Source organism: Acomys russatus, chromosome X, assembly GCF_903995435.1.
Source record: "Acomys russatus chromosome X, mAcoRus1.1, whole genome shotgun sequence".
In the NCBI taxonomy this organism is placed as follows: Eukaryota; Metazoa; Chordata; class Mammalia; order Rodentia; family Muridae; genus Acomys; species Acomys russatus.
In genome coordinates this window covers 98382263-98401359 of record NC_067169.1, presented here as the reverse complement: position 1 = coordinate 98401359, position 19097 = coordinate 98382263, and the positions used below count along the sequence as shown (strand labels likewise).

The following is a 19097-nucleotide window of genomic DNA, read 5'->3' as shown; positions in this document are numbered from 1 at the left end:
TACTCCTTCTTCTCCTTACTGTTTATCTATGTTTTACTCACTTATATGCAACATCACTATGCAAAGAATAATATGATTCAAAAGGTATTCTCAACCTATTTGTTGAGGAGTACTTGTTCTCCAATCTTACTTTGCATTTTTGTTTGTAGTTTATGCATTAGACTAAAAAGAAACAAGGAAAGAAAAAAACTAATACTTGTATATGAAGCAAATTTCCTTATATGTATTTCCTTGAAGGTACAGAGACTGTAAAATGTTTCCATTTTTAAATATATCTATAGCCTAGACTGTAAGAGTTAGAAAGAATCTTTGAGTTAATCTCAATCTTTAATTAAATTTGGATTGTTTTGTTTTGTTTTAAAGCCGTTTCTTTAAATGATATTTGACATAAAAGTTCAGCATGACTGGTAGAACATTAGGGCTCACAGTCTCTGCTTGTTATTGGTTGTGTGAAAGCTCCGAGGTTCCACAGATTTTGAAATGAACAGATAGTCTCAGAGATATTTTGCAAAGAACATGTGAATATAAGCCCAATTTTATGATTCCCAATAGTTACATTTGTGTGTTTTTAAATTTTTATCAGAATTTCTTCTGTTCTGGAAATAGTCAAGTTACGGTAGCTATGTGATAATACTGCAGCAGTGCCAAATAGTGAGCTGATGACCACAAGGAAAATAATGGAAAGAGATGAAGAAAGAGCGATTTAGAAACAGAACACCTTTTGCACACTGTACAATTTCTAAGAGAATATCACAAATACAGCTGAGTATGAAAATGGGTACGGGTGTTTTATTATTGATAATTCATGCTTAACAGCTCCCCAATTGACATTAAAACAATATCAAAGTAAAGTGCTTTTTAATAGAAAGGAGAATGAATTGTAGGTTAGGTTATCCCCCCCCCCAAAAAAAGGAGATTACTTTCTGAAAGCAAATAGCAATATCTGGTAAATACAAGTTTACTGTGGTCATGAGCCTAAATTTTATTGCAAGACTCCAAGTGATGAATAGTATCAATTTTTTCCTTCAGATTCGATTTTTAAGATCCATGGAAAGGATGGATGTTAAGATCCATGCCAAAGGATCTATGGCAAAATAGATGTACTCAGTGAATATAAACAAACCATGAACAGTGATATAACATATCCAAATCTTATTCATCAGGATGCATTTATATTAATTAGGAGAGGTAATAGAATGATAAATTTTTAGTGATGTTTCAAAATACTGTAGCTGACAAGAATTACCTACCCTAGGCTTATAAATGTGGCTTTGCAATAGACACAGTTTTTCAATTTGTGTGAACAGTGTATGAGTCTTAGAAATGAAATGAAAATAAAGCAGCAAAGTAATCATGATAGCATAGATCACTTCTATATTTTCCATTTTTAAATTTTTGAAATTAAAATATAATTACACCATTTACCCCTTCCCTCTCCTTCCTTAACCACCTCTAATTTACTGCTCTTATACTCTCTCAGATTTATGGAATATTTATCTTTAATAATATATATATATAGATATATATATTCCTAAATAGGTAAATAGAGACTGTCCAGTTTCTACAGCATTTCCTTCAGAAAAACTTCCCTTTCTGAAATTTACAGAAACAAGTGAACATCTAGGTTTATATATAATGGATGCTCCTACTTATGAAAAGACTATAAGACTGTACATGTCAAGTTAGGTATGGAAATGATTATGTAGAAGGAAACAACGTGAGAGGCCCTGAGGTTTAAGCTTTAAATTAAAACCACTGTTACATGCAGAACACACTGGGAAATAATTTAGTAGTTGATCAGTAAAGGAAAAACACATTTTCCCCAAAAACCTCAACCCTTTGATATTGCAGGAGTTTGATATGCTAATGACATGTATAAAAAACAAGTGACAAAATTGCTATCATTTGGTCAAAGAAAGATAGACTTATAATGCACAGTTTGATAAGATTAGATCTAAATTAGATCAATTAAACTTTGAGAGTGCTGTGACAATCTGGTATGTCATTATATGGTGCATCTTGAGAAATACAGTTACAATTATTTTAAATCACGGATGGTACATTTTATACCAATTAAATAGGAATTACCAAAAATATATCAATCTGAGCAAGGTTAATAAGAAGAAGCTCAACATTTTCATAAATGCCCTCTAAACAGATGGTCTTCTGTAGGATGTAAGATGAAAGCTAGGTTCAAAGTAATGTTTCATTATTTCAATTTGTGGTATATACTGCATTCCCTTCTGGAATTACTACACTTTTAGGCAGTAGGAAATTTTCTTTTGTCTTAATTGATACTAAATAGTGCCATCTGACTACCTTCATCCTCATTAAGATTCTTTGTGTACATGCATAATTTCTGTATATTGAACTTACCCAATATTTGTTTGTTTTCTCTTTATTGAATGTTTATGCCCTACCCATATAACTGCTAGCAGGTAATTAGTAAACTAATGGTTTACTAATGATGGGTGAATATAACTGATTCTTTTTCAAAGTATTTTTGTAGCCCTGAGGAAATACGTAGGAGAGGTTGCAGCTGAAAATGGACTATGTTACATGCCTATAAGAGCTGTTGTAAAGAGTAGTTAGTTTCTGATGAAAATAAATAATTACCACTGATCTGAATAAGACAGAGTGTTAAATTAATCATTTCAATATATATGTGAAAGTTACAATCATTTTTATCCCCCTTTTATAGATAATGAAAACAAGTCACCAGTTATACCTTTCCAAATATACAAAGCTTAAAATGGAAGATGGGAGACTGGATCTAGATGCAAAGCCATAATGGATATAGATTTAATTTATAAAATAGAAGGATACTAAACTATCAAACGGAATTAGAACATCTCAGCGAGTAGCCCAGCCAAGCATTTTACATAGAGAAAGTTATATGCTAGTGATTAGAATTTCTTAAAGTAATAACATACTAGAGTGTATTATGTAAGCTAAAAAGCAAATGTGAAACAAATACAGCCAATGTAAACAATAAGCCAATGTAAAAAACATAAAAAGTCAACAAATTTTTCTCATTTGTGGTGGCATGAGTAGAACTGGAGAATCTAAGTTGAGTTAAATAATGTAGGTCAGAAAAATAGTGGACATTCCTGTTCATGTGAAGAAAATAAAATACAATCTCACAAAAGATCAAAATAATGATCAGCAGAGGATAGGAAATATAAGGGGGAAGAGAAGATCTGGTATGTTACTGTACAGTATAGTAACTATAGTTAAAAGTTTTATGGGTTTTAAAAATCAACTATCAAGGGGGAATTTGTTAAGTTTGTAAAGCAAACAAATGACATTTTATTTTATTTTTTTATTATTTTTTTATTAATTTATTCTTGTTACATCTCAATGTTTATCCCATCCCTTGTATCCTCCCATTCCTCCCCCCCCCCCCCATTTTCCCATTATTCCCCTCCCCTATGACTGTTCCTGAGGGGGATTACGTCCCCCTATATATTCTCATAGGGTATCAAATCTCTTCTTGGCTACCTGCTGTCCTTCCTCTGAGTGCCACCAGGTCTCCCCCTCCAGGGGACATGGTCAAATGTGAGGCACCAGAGTACGTGAGAAAGTCATATCACACTCTCCACTCAACTGTGGAGAATATTCTGACCATTGGCTAGATCTGGGAAGGGGTTTAAAGTTTACCTCCTGTATTGCCCTTGGCTGCTGCCTTAGTTTGAGCGGGACCCCTGGGCCCAAATCTGCCTATCATATTGTTCTACTTGTAGGTTTCTAGGACCCTCTGTATCCTTTTATTTTGCTATTCTCCCATGCGTCTCTCATTTAGAGTCCCAATAGGATGCCTTCCCCTCTGTCCCAGTTTCCTGGTAAGTGAAGGCTTTCGTGGGACATGCCTCTTGGTCTAGTATGCAGATATAAGTGAGTATATGCCATTTGATTCTTTCTGCTTCTGGGTTAACTCACTCATTATGATCATTTCTAGCTCAATCCATATATCCACAAATTTCGGGAATTCCTTGTTTTTAATAGCTGAGTAGTATTCCATAGTGTATATGTACCACAGTTTCTTTATCCACTCTTCTACTGAGGGACACTTAGGCTGTTTCCATGTTCTGGCTATTATGAATAAGGCTGCTATGAACATGGTTGAGCAAATTTTCTTGTTGTGTGCTGGAGCATCTTCTGGGTATATTCCAAGGAGTGGAATAGCTGGGTCTTGAGGAAGCCCTATTCCCATTTTTCTGAGATAGCACCAGATAGATTTCCAAAGTGGCTGTACTAGTTTGTATTCCCACCAGCAATGAAGGAGTGTTCCTCTCTCCCCACGACATTTGATTTTATATGTCATCTATATGCACCAAATTATTGCATATTACCTCATAAATAAATGCAATTATTATATATCAAAAAGAAATCAGTTAGAGCAAGGAATATTGGTAGGTCATAAAATAGTTGTCTAGAACATGTGACAACCTGCATTGTATCTTTATTACTACAACATAAAATAGAGTTGTAAGCATTAATTACAGAAAACAAAAGCACAACCTGCAATTTCACTGACTAGATATCTTAGAATAACGATTACAGTTCATGCAGAAGTACACCTGTGAATATGGACTTCCATATGTCAATCCACTTGATTCCATTAGAACACTGTGTAAGATATGTGCCACCTAATCACTAATGTTAGAAGAAACTATGCAAATGTGGTACACAAAGACTGAGATCATGCCAAGATTACAGAGAGACTAATTTATAAGATTAAAAGAATTAATTTTATTCAACTTGGCTAAGTAATAACTAATGAAGAACATGAGAACTGTGTACATGTATCTGAAGAACAAATATTCCAAGCACATGAGGGATTTAGTTAGTGGGTACAGATGAAAACAAAAGCATTGACTAAAATCACAATGATCCCTTTTACACACTAGCATATGAAACTACATGACTAATAATGTATATTAAACTGGAAATTAGTCAAAACACAAAGTGGAGATCTAATGTGTGCTTAAGACTATCAGCAGGGCTTACAGAAGGTGTGCTTGATCTATTGAAAGAAGGCATATAGCTTAGATTAAATACTGTGCTTCTAGAATCCTATGTCACCTTCAAATGATTATACCATAAACCAGGAGCTTAAAAATACTAGTTGGATATTTTGCTAAAACCAGTTGATGTTCATTTATAGAATAAATGAATGAATGAACAGTATCACTAACTCAAAATATGTGCATGTGGGGGAGAAATAGGAGCAAACTCATATCCCTACACCAGAAGCTATCTTAAATTGATAACCGCTCACAGATGAAAATTTATTTCTCTCCAATGGAGTCTCACTGGGGATACAAGCCATACTTAAAGGCAGACTCCATGCCCAGCAGTAGATGGCCAACACAAAATGAACTCAATGGCATCTTTAGAGGTTCTTTGCCTCATAATGTAGTGTTGGGATGATTTTTAACCTAACAGATCCTTTGCATATATCTTTTTTTTTCCTTTGCATATATCTTATGGCTTCCATTTTATGTTTTTATTGGACTCCTAAGTGTACAGTGTGTGTGTGTGTGTGTGTGTGTGTGTGTGTGTGTCTTGTGCATTTTCTTTGGTTAATTTTCTCGTTTCTCTTGCCCTATTCCAGTTTGTTTGTTTTTGTTTTCTCCTATTTTATTTTTATTACTCCTTAGACACCTGTCTGTTTTCTAATGAAAAAGGATGTGGATTCTGGATTGCAGAAAAGGTGAGGAGGATCTCAGAGGAGCTGAGGGAGAGGAAACCATACATAGACTATATTGTATAAAAAATTCTATTTTCTTTTTCTTTTTTCTTTCTTTTTTTTTTCTTTTTTCTTTTTTTTTATTAATTTATTCTTGTTACATCTCAATGTTTATCCCATCCCTTGTATCCTCCCATTCCTCCCCCCCCCATTTTCCCATTATTCCCCTCCCCTATGACTGTTCCTGAGGGGGATTACGTCCCCCTGTATATTCTCATAGGGTATCAAGTCTCTTCTTGGCTACTTGCTGTCCTTCCTCTGAGTGCCACCAGGTCTCCCCCTCCAGGGGACATGGTCAAATGTGAGGCACCAGAGTACGTGAGAAAGTCGTATCACACTCTCCACTCAACTGTGGAGAATATTCTGACCATTGGCTAGATCTGGGAAGGGGTTTAAAGTTTACCTCCTGTATTGTCCTTGGCTGGTGCCTTATTTTGAGCGGGACCCCTGGGCCCAAATCTGCCTATCATATTGTTCTCTTTCTTTTTTCTACAAGGCTTTTATTGGGTTGGAAACATAATAAGCAAGAACACAAAAAATTTGTCTGCTAAAGAAGTTAGGATCATTGAAGAGAAATAAGTGGGCTAAAAGTTCTAAGGGGAAGTTGATAAAATTTCTACATTGTATGAAGTGGTCTAGGAAGGCCTTTTTGAAAACAATGTGTTAAGAGGGGGAGGGAGACAACCATGTTGTGTGTTACTGCCTTGATTCTTCTATTACACAAAAAGCCCCAGAATAATATCTTCTACATGTTGTGATTTACAAGTAGATTTTAAAGTCCTATTGCAGTGACAAAAACAGCAATGTACAGAAATTTGCATATGAGAGGAGTTGATCTTATATGAAAGAGTATAGACTATTTGGTAGTAGAAAATGCCATTCCTAAGTATCAAAGCCAAATACAATTGACAGGAAAAGTCATTACAGTAAGCTGAAAAGGCACTTTTACAAACCATTGTCATTAGAAAAGTTTTTTTAATAAGAGGAAAATATGCTCATGTGTAAAGTATGCTACATAAAGGCTACATGGCCATAACTAAATATTTTATTTAACTAATGGAGGGGAAGCCTGTTAGGCATATATATTAAATGTGTTTTAATGATTATGTCCTGCTCACTGCACAAGTACAGAATATTTAAGCTTTTCCTTCCACGGTTCTTTGCCCTTATCCATGTCTTTCTATGGCAATCTCTTCAGAAGAGTGCTGGCAGGAGTAGTTTAAAGAAGCGAGTAACCCAAAGTGAGAAACTGTAGAAGCATTCTCTTTTGGATTCAAATTAAGTCATTTTTCACATAGTGGAAGCTTGATGATGCTGCTAAAAGGAGAAATAAATCATCATGTTTCCCGGCATCAAGCTAGTGGCAGATATAAAGATTATCTTATGCCATCGAGTTCTAGAATGGTTTGCTATCCTTTGGTTCTCTATCAGTGGAAAACATCCATCATCATGAAACCAAAAACACCAATGAGCCTTTAGAATAATCTCGTCTGTGTTTCATGTTTTGGAGTATGTTGCAATATATCTGAATGTAAATGTACTATGTACTAAATTTTCTCCAACACTCTGCATTATAATTGAATACCACATAGTCTTTGTCTTTGTATTTATCTTTTGAAATTTTTTATATCTTGACTCACTATCATTAATGCACATTATCATTAGTACACATTAACTCAAAAGCATCTCAAACCTAAATATATTTTTAATTCTCAGCTGTTAAAAATCAACAGAAATATATTAACATGTATTGACACTGTTTAGAGAGAAAAATCAATTCATTTTAAAGATACATTTCTTTAGCCTACTACAAATGTATCCTAAAATTACTATAACAATAACAGTGCAAAGCCTAAATAGAATTATCAGGTCAAATAGCATTTTTTTACTAAGTGCCAACTAGTGTATAATGTTACAATAATTTAACAAATACATTTACATTTATTTAGTTAAGACTAAAGGCATCTTTGTAAAATGTCAAGTAATAACGGTCTCAAGTTTTGTTAGAGATAGCATGCATTTTAATTGCTCTGTAGAATTTTAATAATGATTAGATTATTTGTAAACAGATTATTAAACTCCAGTCCCCAGAGTAGTATGAGAGATAGAGTGTAGAATAGTTCTGCAGCATTTTGTTATGTAGTTTTGCACTAAAAGTAACATGCTTTTGTTTCTGATATGCTATTGTTTCTAAAAGAGTGACATAATGGGGAGAAAGACCACCTTTTCCATTCACAAGGGAAAGGGCCTGTGACCTTCTTAGCTTCTCACATACTTAAATATCACTCTAGCATATAATTCCCCTCATAAAATTCAGTAAAGCATAACTGAAAAATTTAACAGACCCTTTTCATGCCATTAATGATTCTATAAATACAAGACAAAAGTCATTTAAAAAGAGATTTTCTGGCTAAAAACTAGCACTTTTTTTCACTGCCAACATTAGCACTAGCAGATGTTTTTTTTTTTCCAGAGCCATTTTCACATAAAAATAAAGTTAACTGTAATGACTTAGTAGAATTGCAGTATATATCTCAACAAGTGTAAGAGGGAGGGAGTAGAAATTTGGTGAAGCCAAAACTTCTCTACATGTTTGGGTAGTAGGCCAAATTCTTCCCTGATTAGCCCAACTCTAGTATAGTAGAGTAGCCTCTCAACATCAAAGATTCAAATTCAGGTGTCAGAATCATTATAAGTCAATATAGGACATGAATTCATGGCATCTATGAATAGTCAAAATGCTAGTTTTCTAATGACTAGTCCATATGCTAGTCCATAATGATATGTTATATTGACAAGTTTAACAAAATTGGAAGTTGTTTTTCATTGGTAGTTATAGTGTATTATCAAAGGCACTTGATGTTGACTGTATAGTCTTGGCACTCTTTTCACCTCTCCAAAGAATCCTGGGAAATCAATTTTGAGTTACAGTTGAAAACCAGAGCAAGCATCATATTTCTGTGTTCACTTTCTAATACTCACAAATGCATGTATAAGGATACCTAATAAATTTTGCTTTCTTCTTTTAATTTTATGAGTTTAAATTTTATACCCAGAAAATCAGATTTCTAATAGTAGTATATGGAAGTAATCACCACCTGTTATACAGAACACTTGGCTTTGATGAAAATATTAACATAAAACATCCATTTATTGCTTATTTTTCATATGTCAGGCACCTGGTAATCACTTTACATGCCTTATCTCATTATTCCTAATGACGAGCCTACAAGGAATTCTTGTCTTTAAAAAGTCTTCAGTCTATTTAAAGTGACAAATAATGGATGTCTGAATCGGTTGGTTACTTAAGATGATCTGATAATCAGTGTTTTTTTACAAAATGTACTAGACATTTTTCAAAGTAACCATATTTCTCTTTTCTAAAAATATACTGATTAATTTTGATCATATTTTAATTCAGCTATATATCGCTTTAATTCAGATAAATATCTCTGAAGTTAGCCTTTATATATCTAAAATTTAAGTATTTATAAATAATGTCAATAGTAAGATGTGAGTGAAATTTTCATCATCATTAGATCAATTTGTCCTCATGCTTTTATATTAAAAGCTACTCTGTTTCAGGTAGCAGGATCTTTATTGTTTATTAAAGGAGATTCCACAGCCCTGTTGAAGTGGCACTCATTTGTGAGTCTGCTGTTATCCTAGCAGTAATCTTTGATCAAATTTTTCATTATTTCCCCTGGGAGCTGTGGAATTGCAGCAGTGTCAAACTTGCTTCTTTATGGCAAACTCAACTCACTGAGAAAAAATCCGTTGCACAGTACAGATTGATGCCAACTTTTGCAAATGACAATTTTTGCTCTCTCGCCTCCTCTGGTGTATAGTTAACTTAGAGCAGTGTAACATAGAAAAAATTGTGCAAAACCAAACAGATTGCAGAAGTCTAGCATCTAGGATGGTATGCAGATTTGTTGCTTTTCCCGAAGGAGTCTTCTTTTCTGTGAAGCAATAAAGGCGGTCTCCTGAGTAATATATTGTCTAGGGAGTCAAGAGCTTTGGCAATAGTTCAGGCCTTGACACAAGCTATGTTACTTTCTGGCAAGCAACTTTATCTCAGGGGGCTATGATTTCTACAGGTATAAAAGGGATGATGATGATGATGTCTCTTATGGACCTGTTTTAAGGGAAAAAATCCAAAAAGCTTACGTTATCTTCAGAAATGTATACTATGCATCCAAAGCAGTATTCTGAGATGTACTAATGACAAATATGATGATAACCATTTGTCATTTACTATAATGATTGCAGCCCAGCTAGCGTTACAAATGAATACAAATTGTTTACAAATCAACAAAAATGTTGTATATATGAGCTAAGTACATTTTTATTCTATCATGCATACATTTATGACTGTTATAATATGGAAGAGAATATGAAAAAAAAGCAAATTTCTAATTATTCAGCACCTATCATTGTAAGACAAAATGGTCCTTCACAAATTCAGGGTTAAAGAAAAAGTTTTTTTTTTTTTTTTTTTTTTTTTTTTTTTAATGTACTAGCAACCATTTCTTGATCCCTTTCTTTTGTTCCTTGCTTGCAGACAGTTCATGTTTTTCTTTTCCCAGAACGTGACAGTTTCCTACCTAAGAAGTTTAATTGGTATTGTTAGAGCTTGATCTTCTCCTTTGATTTCTAATATAATGTGTGTATCATCCTCTTCTGGATGACATATTATGCAGTGAGGTTTATTGATGGTCTGTCTCATCCGCTGGGTTCTCATTGGTATATTTTTGCATAGTATATACTCTGTTCCCAGAAAAGTAGTAAATTTAATGCAAAAATGAAAGAAAACCACCACTCTACTACAAATCTTGGTATGGCCAATGTTATCTTGCTGAGTAGAATGCTTTTGTCTTTAATTCTGATTAGAAGTGATTTTGGTTAGCTGATTTGAATCATCAGCATTAAGTACCATTTTTTGCCTGGTTCCTATGCATAATGCATAGTTCAGTGTAGCTGGTCACATCACACTAACAATCAGAAAAAAACAGAATGCCATGAGTGCATGCTGCTATTCAGCTCTCATTTCCATATATATATATATATATATATATATATATATATTTTTTTTTTTTTTCAAGAATCCTAGATTGAGAATGGTACTGCCCATAGTGGTCAGGACTTGCCACCTCCATCAATTCAATCAAGATAATCCCTCATAGGAAAAGCAAGACACCTATCTCTTGAGTGATTTCAAATTCTGTCAAGTTGTCAATTAGCACTGACCATCACAATAAATAGTCTATTCCAAGTCAGTTTGAACAACAGTTGAATCAGTCACTCAAAACAACCACCCTCCCCCAAACAAAGAAACAAATAGAAAAGCTGAGGTTTTTTGTTTGTTTGTTTGTTTTGTTTTGTTTACAATTCCTTTTTTAAAAAGTTGATCTAATATAAATTGGTTCCAAGAATGGACAACTAGTTCCTCTGTTGAGATTTAGCATAAGAGTAAATTAGAACTCTTCTTGACAACCAGTTTACAAATAAACACAAGGAAAAAAACATAAAATTATCTGGGCTCCTTCTATCTTGTTCCCTCTCTTTAATCACTTCAGCTGTCAATTGTATTTCTTCTTCTGGGTGAGATTTAAACCTCCTCTCCTGGACCGTCCCTGTTATTTGTCTTCTTTAGATCTGTGAATTGTGGTATGTTTATCCTGTATTACATGGCTAATATTCGCTTATAAATGAGTATATACCATGCATGTCTTTCTGGGTCTGAGTTATGTCACTCAGGAAAATATTTTCTAGTTCCATCCATTTGCCTCCAAATTTCAAGATTTCCTTGATTATAATAGTTGAGTAGCATTCCATTGTGTAAATGTACCACAGCTTTTTTACACATTGTTCTGTTGAGAGACATCTAGGTTGTTTCCAGATTCTGGCTATTACAAACTGCTATGAACATAGTTGAGCAAATGTCCTTATTGTATGGTGGAGTATCTTTGGGCTATATGCCCAGGAGGGGTAAAGGGGTATAGCTGGGTCTGGAGGTAGCACTAGTCCCAATTTTCTGAGAAAGCACCAAAATGATTCCCAAAGTATTTGTATAAGTTTGCACTTCCACCAGCAGTGGAGAAGTGGATAGAACCTCCACAAGAAGACCAACAGAGCCAACTATCCAGTGCCCAGGAGGACATGCAGATACTGAAGCACCAACCAAGGGCCATGCATGAACATAGGCCTCCTACATAGATGTAGCTGAGGGGCAGCTCAGGGAGTTGCGGCTATATCTGACATGGACTCTGTTGATCACTTTCCTTAGCCAGGTTGCCTCTCCAGGTCACAGGGGAAGAGAGTATGTTCAATCTTGATGGGACTTGATGTGCTGGGGTAGGTTGGTAGAGGGGGCTCCCTTTTTCTGAGGAGTAGGGGGGCTGGATAAGGGATGAAGGAGGGAGGATGCTATGATCATAATGTTAAGGGAATAAATAAATTTAGTGAAAAACAAACAAAATTTGCTACATATATGCAAAAAAGAACATAAAATTAAGAGTAAAATTCCAAGGGTCTAGGACTAAGAATCCTGGATAGTCAACATCAAGCAATCTTCAGGACAATTTGAGGAAGCAAATGACATTATTATTCAAATACTAGGATGAAACATTTTTATTTTACTGAAGATATCTCAAATGTATGGACGTTCCATAGAGCAAATTCTCAAATACTTGTCACAATTTTTACTCCATTCTTTCAAAACCTATCTTATAGATATTTTGGATTTACTTCCAGAAATAACACTTAACAGACAAATTGAAATCTTTTCAGTTCCCCATGACATTGCGCTCATTTTTCTCCAGACATAGCCAATCTTAGAGAAAAATACAACATTATAAATATTACAGCAGATATACTATATATATATATATTACAGCATCATATAGTTTTTTCTTTTAAATACAAATCCATCTTCATTTTAATTTTATCTCTTATGGTTTCTGTTATATATATGAGACTGTGTTCCACTGTTAAATTTTAATTGCATTTTGGAGAAATTACCAATCTTCTATTATTGGTGGACATTTAGACTCATTCCAAAATTTAATTCTACAAACATTTATTGAGTAAACAGACTTGTGTGAATTTGTTGTGTATACTAAATACACATTTTTAAGGCACATATCTAGAAAAGGAACTTATGGGCCAAAGAACACAATTTCTCTAATTTGCAAGACATTGCTAAATTGCTTTCTCCTACTAATGCAGTATGACTTTCCTAATTTTCATTCTTAAAATTTGGTGAAATTTTGTCAATCTCTACATCTGTAGGTCTTGACCAATTTAATTTATATTCCATTGATTGCTTGTGAGGCCAAGTGCTTTGTCACATATCTATTGTACTAAAATAGAATATCACCTATTCACAGCATTTGTGCATTTTCTGACATTCTGTTTCATTATAGATATTTTAAATAAATAATCTTTTCAGCAGTGGTCCTTGAACTAACATGTGTTTTGAGTTCGTCTCAAATCTTTGTCATTGTACCAGATGAAATTGAGTATAAGTCATACCTTTTTGATACTCAGTCTTTCAATTCATGAACATATTGTACTTTTCCTTACATGCAAATCTTTTGTTTTTCAGCAGTTTTTGCTTATTCTATAAATGTTTGTCTAACTTTTGCAAGAATCATTTCTAAGTTCTTTTCAACTTTTTAGTACTGTAGAAACAATCTTGAGGCTGTATTCATATTGACTTATTTAATTATTACTCATATATGATTTTGTTTCCAGGGACTTTGCTAAAAATCATTACAAGTTATAATAATGTTTATAAAGATTCTAGAATTTCTTTGTATATAAAAATATGACATTTGAAATTGGAGAAAATTTTGTTTACTATTTTTCATTTTATACCTGCTTTATTTTCCTTATTAATTAGAACCTTTATTAAACATTTTAATAAAAAGACTAACTGAAATTTATCAATGACAGACATACAACTCAAATTTGGCACTGCTCAGGAATGGGAAAACACATTGCAGATGTTCTTTTGTACAGATGAAAAACAGTTAGAAAACAGCATGTCACTTCTAAAGCAATCCAGAAGGGGAATGCTGAATGCATAGAACATTCACTAGGAGGAACCTAAAGTCACTTCAGAGTCCCACTAGCTAAGAAAATACAATTTTTCATTCCTTTCCCATCCTCCAATATGTGAAAAAAGGAAAAATGAGCAAAAAGAAACCTAGCAGACATGCAGTGAGCCTCCAGCATTTAGATTTGTAAAAATGCTCTAAGCTGGAGTACCCACAATGAGTCCTCCCGTTGTGTCTGCAAAACAAATTGCTCTAATATTTTGCAGACCAAGATAGGACAGTTTTTTTTAAGTAGTTGAAAATTGAAGGCTCTTTTTTTCCTGTTATGACCTAATCCATTTAACTCGTATCTCCTAAGCCTGCCATTTTTGCCTCACAGGCTCATAGCTCCAGAGACAAAAGTTTCTTTGCAGAAGCAAAACCCACTGTCATCTTTGAAGAGGGAAAGATGATGAGAGATGACAGATGTCCCCCAAACCAGTGCCAAAATAAGCCTTTTGGTTCCTATTTACAAACCAGGGTGATGAATGACCCTCCCAGAGACCACATGGATCAGAACAAGAGATACTGAAGACGAGGGCAGGGTTCAGTACTTCTTGGGCTGTGAATAAACTGATGGAAGTCAGTTATGTCCTCCTGACCAACTCTGGGGATGAGGGACAACTGTCCTCTCCTAAAGTAAGAACAAATATTTGCTTTGTGTGTACTAAGATATTGCAATAACAAAGACCTTCCAAGTCCCAAGACAAAGGAGGAAGACTAAAGAGTGGCAGTAAAAATAGTATGTTATTCCTCTCCAGCTTCCCGGCCCTCCTCCTCACAACCCCAAGTAAACTTCTCCCCTTTCTTTCTCTACAATCAGAAAAAATAAACTTTGGGGGTCAGGAATAGATGGAGGAAATGAGTAACAACAATCAAATCACCATAGAAATAATTTCACCAATTTGGTTCACTCCTCTTAGTCACTCTCTTCACCCTCGTCTTTTGGTTTCTCACTTCTGACTCCTTTCTTCTTCACTAGCATATTGTTTCTCTTCCTCATAGTCCACTTCCCCATCATTGTACCCTTCATCCTCCCCCTCTCTACTCATGTCCTCTTCTTCCCCCTCATCCTCTTCTTACTCTTTCACTACCTGGGCATATTCATCATACTCCTCTTTATCCCCATTTTTCTTCATGTAATCCTCCATGTAGTGCTCAGGCTCCTCTTTGTTATCCCTGTTGTAGCCATTGAGGTATGTGACCTGGACAGGAGCTTGAAATAAATTTTGCTATAGTCACTCAGGTTGGTCACCTCACAGGTCTAGGCTCTTGAGATTCTCTAACATCTTCAGGGTCTCTACTGTGCTGAAGTCTTTTATTTTGTTGTCATTTATATTTCTTTTTTTTTCCTTTTTTACTATTTAAACATTTTATTTTTTACATATACATTTATATTATTACATATATATACAATAAACTACCTGTAGCGAGAAGAAACATGACACAATCAGGAATTATATAAATGTTACATTCTTAGTGTTTTGGCTATTTGTATTTGACAGCCTTGAAGAAAGCTGCTTTCTCTTTTTCAAATTCATAACTCCCTTCTTCATTTTATTTCACAAATATATGCAATTGTACATGCAAACACATATACATATATGTGCTTAAATAGTGTTTTCTCAGTCTGTGTAATGTTACTTGTATGTACACGTTTTCACAGCTACCCATTTGGTATTGTATAACCAACTGGTATACTCTTCCCTGGAGAAGACTATTTCTCCTAGCTTTCAGCATTCACTGGCTGTCTGTAGTTCTTTGTAAGGCTGAAGCTTTGTGGGTTTTCCCTCTTCATTTTAGCACATCTATTATTTTTCCTGTTCAGGCAGTAATGTTCGTAAATTTTTATAGGTGTAGCTTCTGAATAGTAGGAGCGAGAATCTTACAATACACTCCACGGTCTTCTGGTTCTTATATTTCTGCTCCCTCTTCTGAAATTATCCATGCACCTTAGATGCAGAAGATTTGAGTAGATTTATCAGTTGATACTGGGATCCACAATGCTGTATTTTGATTGCTTTTTGTTTTCTGTAATTGTCTCCGCCTTTTACATAGTAAGGTTTCCTTGGTGATGGGAAGTTGGGGGCTTCACCTTATCTATGCCTATACAGACAAATATTTCTGCATATATTATGTGAGTTTAGTAAAGTGGTAGTTATAGGTTATCACCCAAGATCTATGGCTTTACCAACCGTGCATAGTTGGCTAAGTTTCTAGTACTCGGTATGATTTCTCTATTTTTGTATGAGTCTCAAGTCAAATTAAAGATCAGAAGGTTAAAAACAAAATATATATGCCACTACTATACCCTTAGGAACTTTTGGTCTGTGCTGGTCATTGTTGCGGTACATGGGCATCCTGGATAAGACTGTTGGTCTCTGTCTCCTTTGGAAGCTTTCATGAAAACTTCTGACATATTGAAAGTTAAATCTCTGGGAAAAGGCTTAACTCAAATCCAGTTTATAGGCATCTGGGCCCTGTGACCAAAGTACATGATGTTTTCAAGAATAGGGCCTAATCTTCCACCTCTTGGAGACAATGAAAGTCAATAGCAATAGAATGTAATGTTTTAGAAGTCTCCTAGACTGTACTGACCAACAACTCAAAGGAAGGCTTCTCATACCCAGTATTAGGACTTTTGTTAGATGATCTAAAATGAAAATTTCCCATCTGTACTTACAATGCTCCTTCCAAGTGGCTCACTATTTTTTAAAAGAATTATTGCATGAAATAAATGTAAACTCTTTCTTCTTCAAGTTGCCATTGTCAAATTTTTATATTGTGATTATAATTCTCACTAAATTAGGAGGTGGCTTTCATTCTTTATATTGAATTGTCTTCTTTCGAAAAGATATATTGAAAGCTGTATAAATTTTACACAAACTATATATGTGTATGTAGTGTTTCTATTATCTTTGTATATCTGTGTTTGTATACATACAGGAACACATGCACCATATCATTTTAATCATTTTTATGTATTGAAATAGAAAGGTGAACCGTTTTGAATTTTCCTGTCTTTCATAGTTCAACTCCTGTGTAAAACTAAAGAGGTGCAATCCAAAAGAAGCTAACAACACTATGTATTTACATAATCTCAGTATTTCTTTTTGACACTATGTTTAGACTCATGCTATATTAAATATCCCAATTTACTCTCTATACAAAATATAGGAATATTTACTCTTGTTTTGTCAGAATGTCCAGAAATGATTATTGCCAAATAAATTTTTAACTTTTCTTTCTACTGAAATTCTTGATGCAAGATATTTAGATTAACTTCCAAGTGTAAAGCTGAAGGTCATATTAATTATTAATAAATAGTATACAAAAGGAAGAAATGGGTAAATAGCTTGAATAGAATTGATTGGGAATTGATAGATCCCTGTGAATTCTCAGGGACTACTTTCATATTTAGAGAAATCTAATCCCTTTACTATAAAAAGTTGTGGAAATATAAATAGCTCGTTTGTGTTTTGGCAAATCACATTGGTAGTAATTAGGTTGGAATTAAAAAGGCTAACTTACTTTATTCTAACTACGTTTTAAAATTTTTTATTTTTAATTTGTTCTATTTACATCCTGGTTGTAGCCCAGTCCCTTGCTGCCTCCCAATCTCACCCTCCCTCCTTCATACCCTCTTCCTCCCTCTCCTAATCCACAGAAAGGGCGAACCTTCCTCCCCTAACATCTGACTTTGTAGTTTCAAGTCTCATCTGTACTGCCTGCATCCTCTTCCTCTGTGGCCTGGCAAGGCCACCCTGCCAGGCTACATTTTAATGTGTGGTATGTGTCTATGTTTTGATTGATAGGAAACTCCATGACTGACCATAGTGGGTCCTGATCCATCCTAGAACATAGTCTATACCACTGACTAAATAGCAAAAGTTTTCAGACTATCATGTCATTACACCTGAAACATAGGTAACCCCTGAAATTTTTATATGTGTCATATGTCATCATCTAGTGTAATCTTTTCTAGCACTGCTTTCCCTTGTTTTCTTTAGAATCTAACCTTCGTGGTAGATAACAAACCATAAAACATTTTCTGGTTCTAAATGTAAAGTGCCCACATGTCAGTGATGAGAATCTACCAAATGTTGTGGTCCATGAATTTGTACTTGTAACTTTTAGAACTGGTATGAGCACTTCTTAATGATGGAACTTGCTTTGAACCTATATTCCCATAGCTCAATATGCAAGATATTTGATTATGATAAATCTGGATCAAAAAAGATTAGTACTGAACACAAGAAAAGAGAAATGAAAATCTATAATTGCAAAAGAAAATTGCTTTCCTTGGGGATTCACAAGAGAATTTCTGCATAAATAAGGTATCCTTAAGTTTCTCAAATATAGTAAGCAACTCTGAAGTTCTCATTTAGTATGAAATTACTTGTTATAAATTAATTAGGTCTCTTAACACTTAGGATGCCAAAGACAAATTTTAAAACAAATGTAGTTGTACAAATAGTTTAAAATAGTTCATTACATATCATATTTGAGGATAGAATTTTAGAATACTAGGTTTTAAAATTCCTAAAATTGTGAGTTAAGCCAGAAGCAGAAAGACTCACATGGTATATACTCACTTATAATTGGGCACTAGCCCAAAAGGCACATCCCATGAAAGTTCTCACTTACCAGGAGATTGGGATAGATGTGAGGACATCACACTGGGACTCTTGGTAAGAAAAATATAGGAGAATGGGGAAATAGAAGAATCCAGAGGATCTTAGAAATCTACAAGAAGAACATCATATCAGGTGGATCAGGGCCCAGAAGGGTCTGTTCAAACTATTACACTAACCAAGGACAATACAAGTAGTAAATGTCAAACCCCTACTCTGATCTAGCCAATGGACAGGACATTCTCCACAGTTATGTGGAGAGCACAGACTCACTCTGACATGAACTCTGGTGCCCCATATTTGATGAACTCCCCTTGATGGGGAGCCCTGGTGACACTCAAAGAAAGAATAAGCAGGCTACCAAGATGAGACTTGATAGCCTGTGACCATATAGTGGGGGAGGAGGTCCCACTTGGTCTTAGACCTAGGGGAGGAGAATAGGGTGAAAGTGGGAGGGAGGGAGGGAGGGAGGGAGGGAGGAATGAGAGGATGCAAGTAATGGGATAACAATTGAGCTGTAATCTGAATAAATAAATTTAAATTTTTTTTAATTAAAAAATAAATAAATAAAATTCCTAAAATCAGAGATCACACTGTATATCAGGATAG

At 34.6% G+C, this 19097-nt stretch overlaps 1 protein-coding gene and 1 pseudogene across 3 annotated transcripts in view; one reads left to right on the top strand and one right to left on the bottom strand.

Moving 5' to 3' along the window:
* Tenm1 (teneurin transmembrane protein 1) overlaps positions 1 to 19097 on the top strand; it is an 873613-nt gene that overhangs the window by 198906 nt on the left and 655610 nt on the right. The window lies entirely within an intron of this gene.
* On the bottom strand, positions 14774 to 15188 carry LOC127184952 (acidic leucine-rich nuclear phosphoprotein 32 family member A-like; annotated as a pseudogene).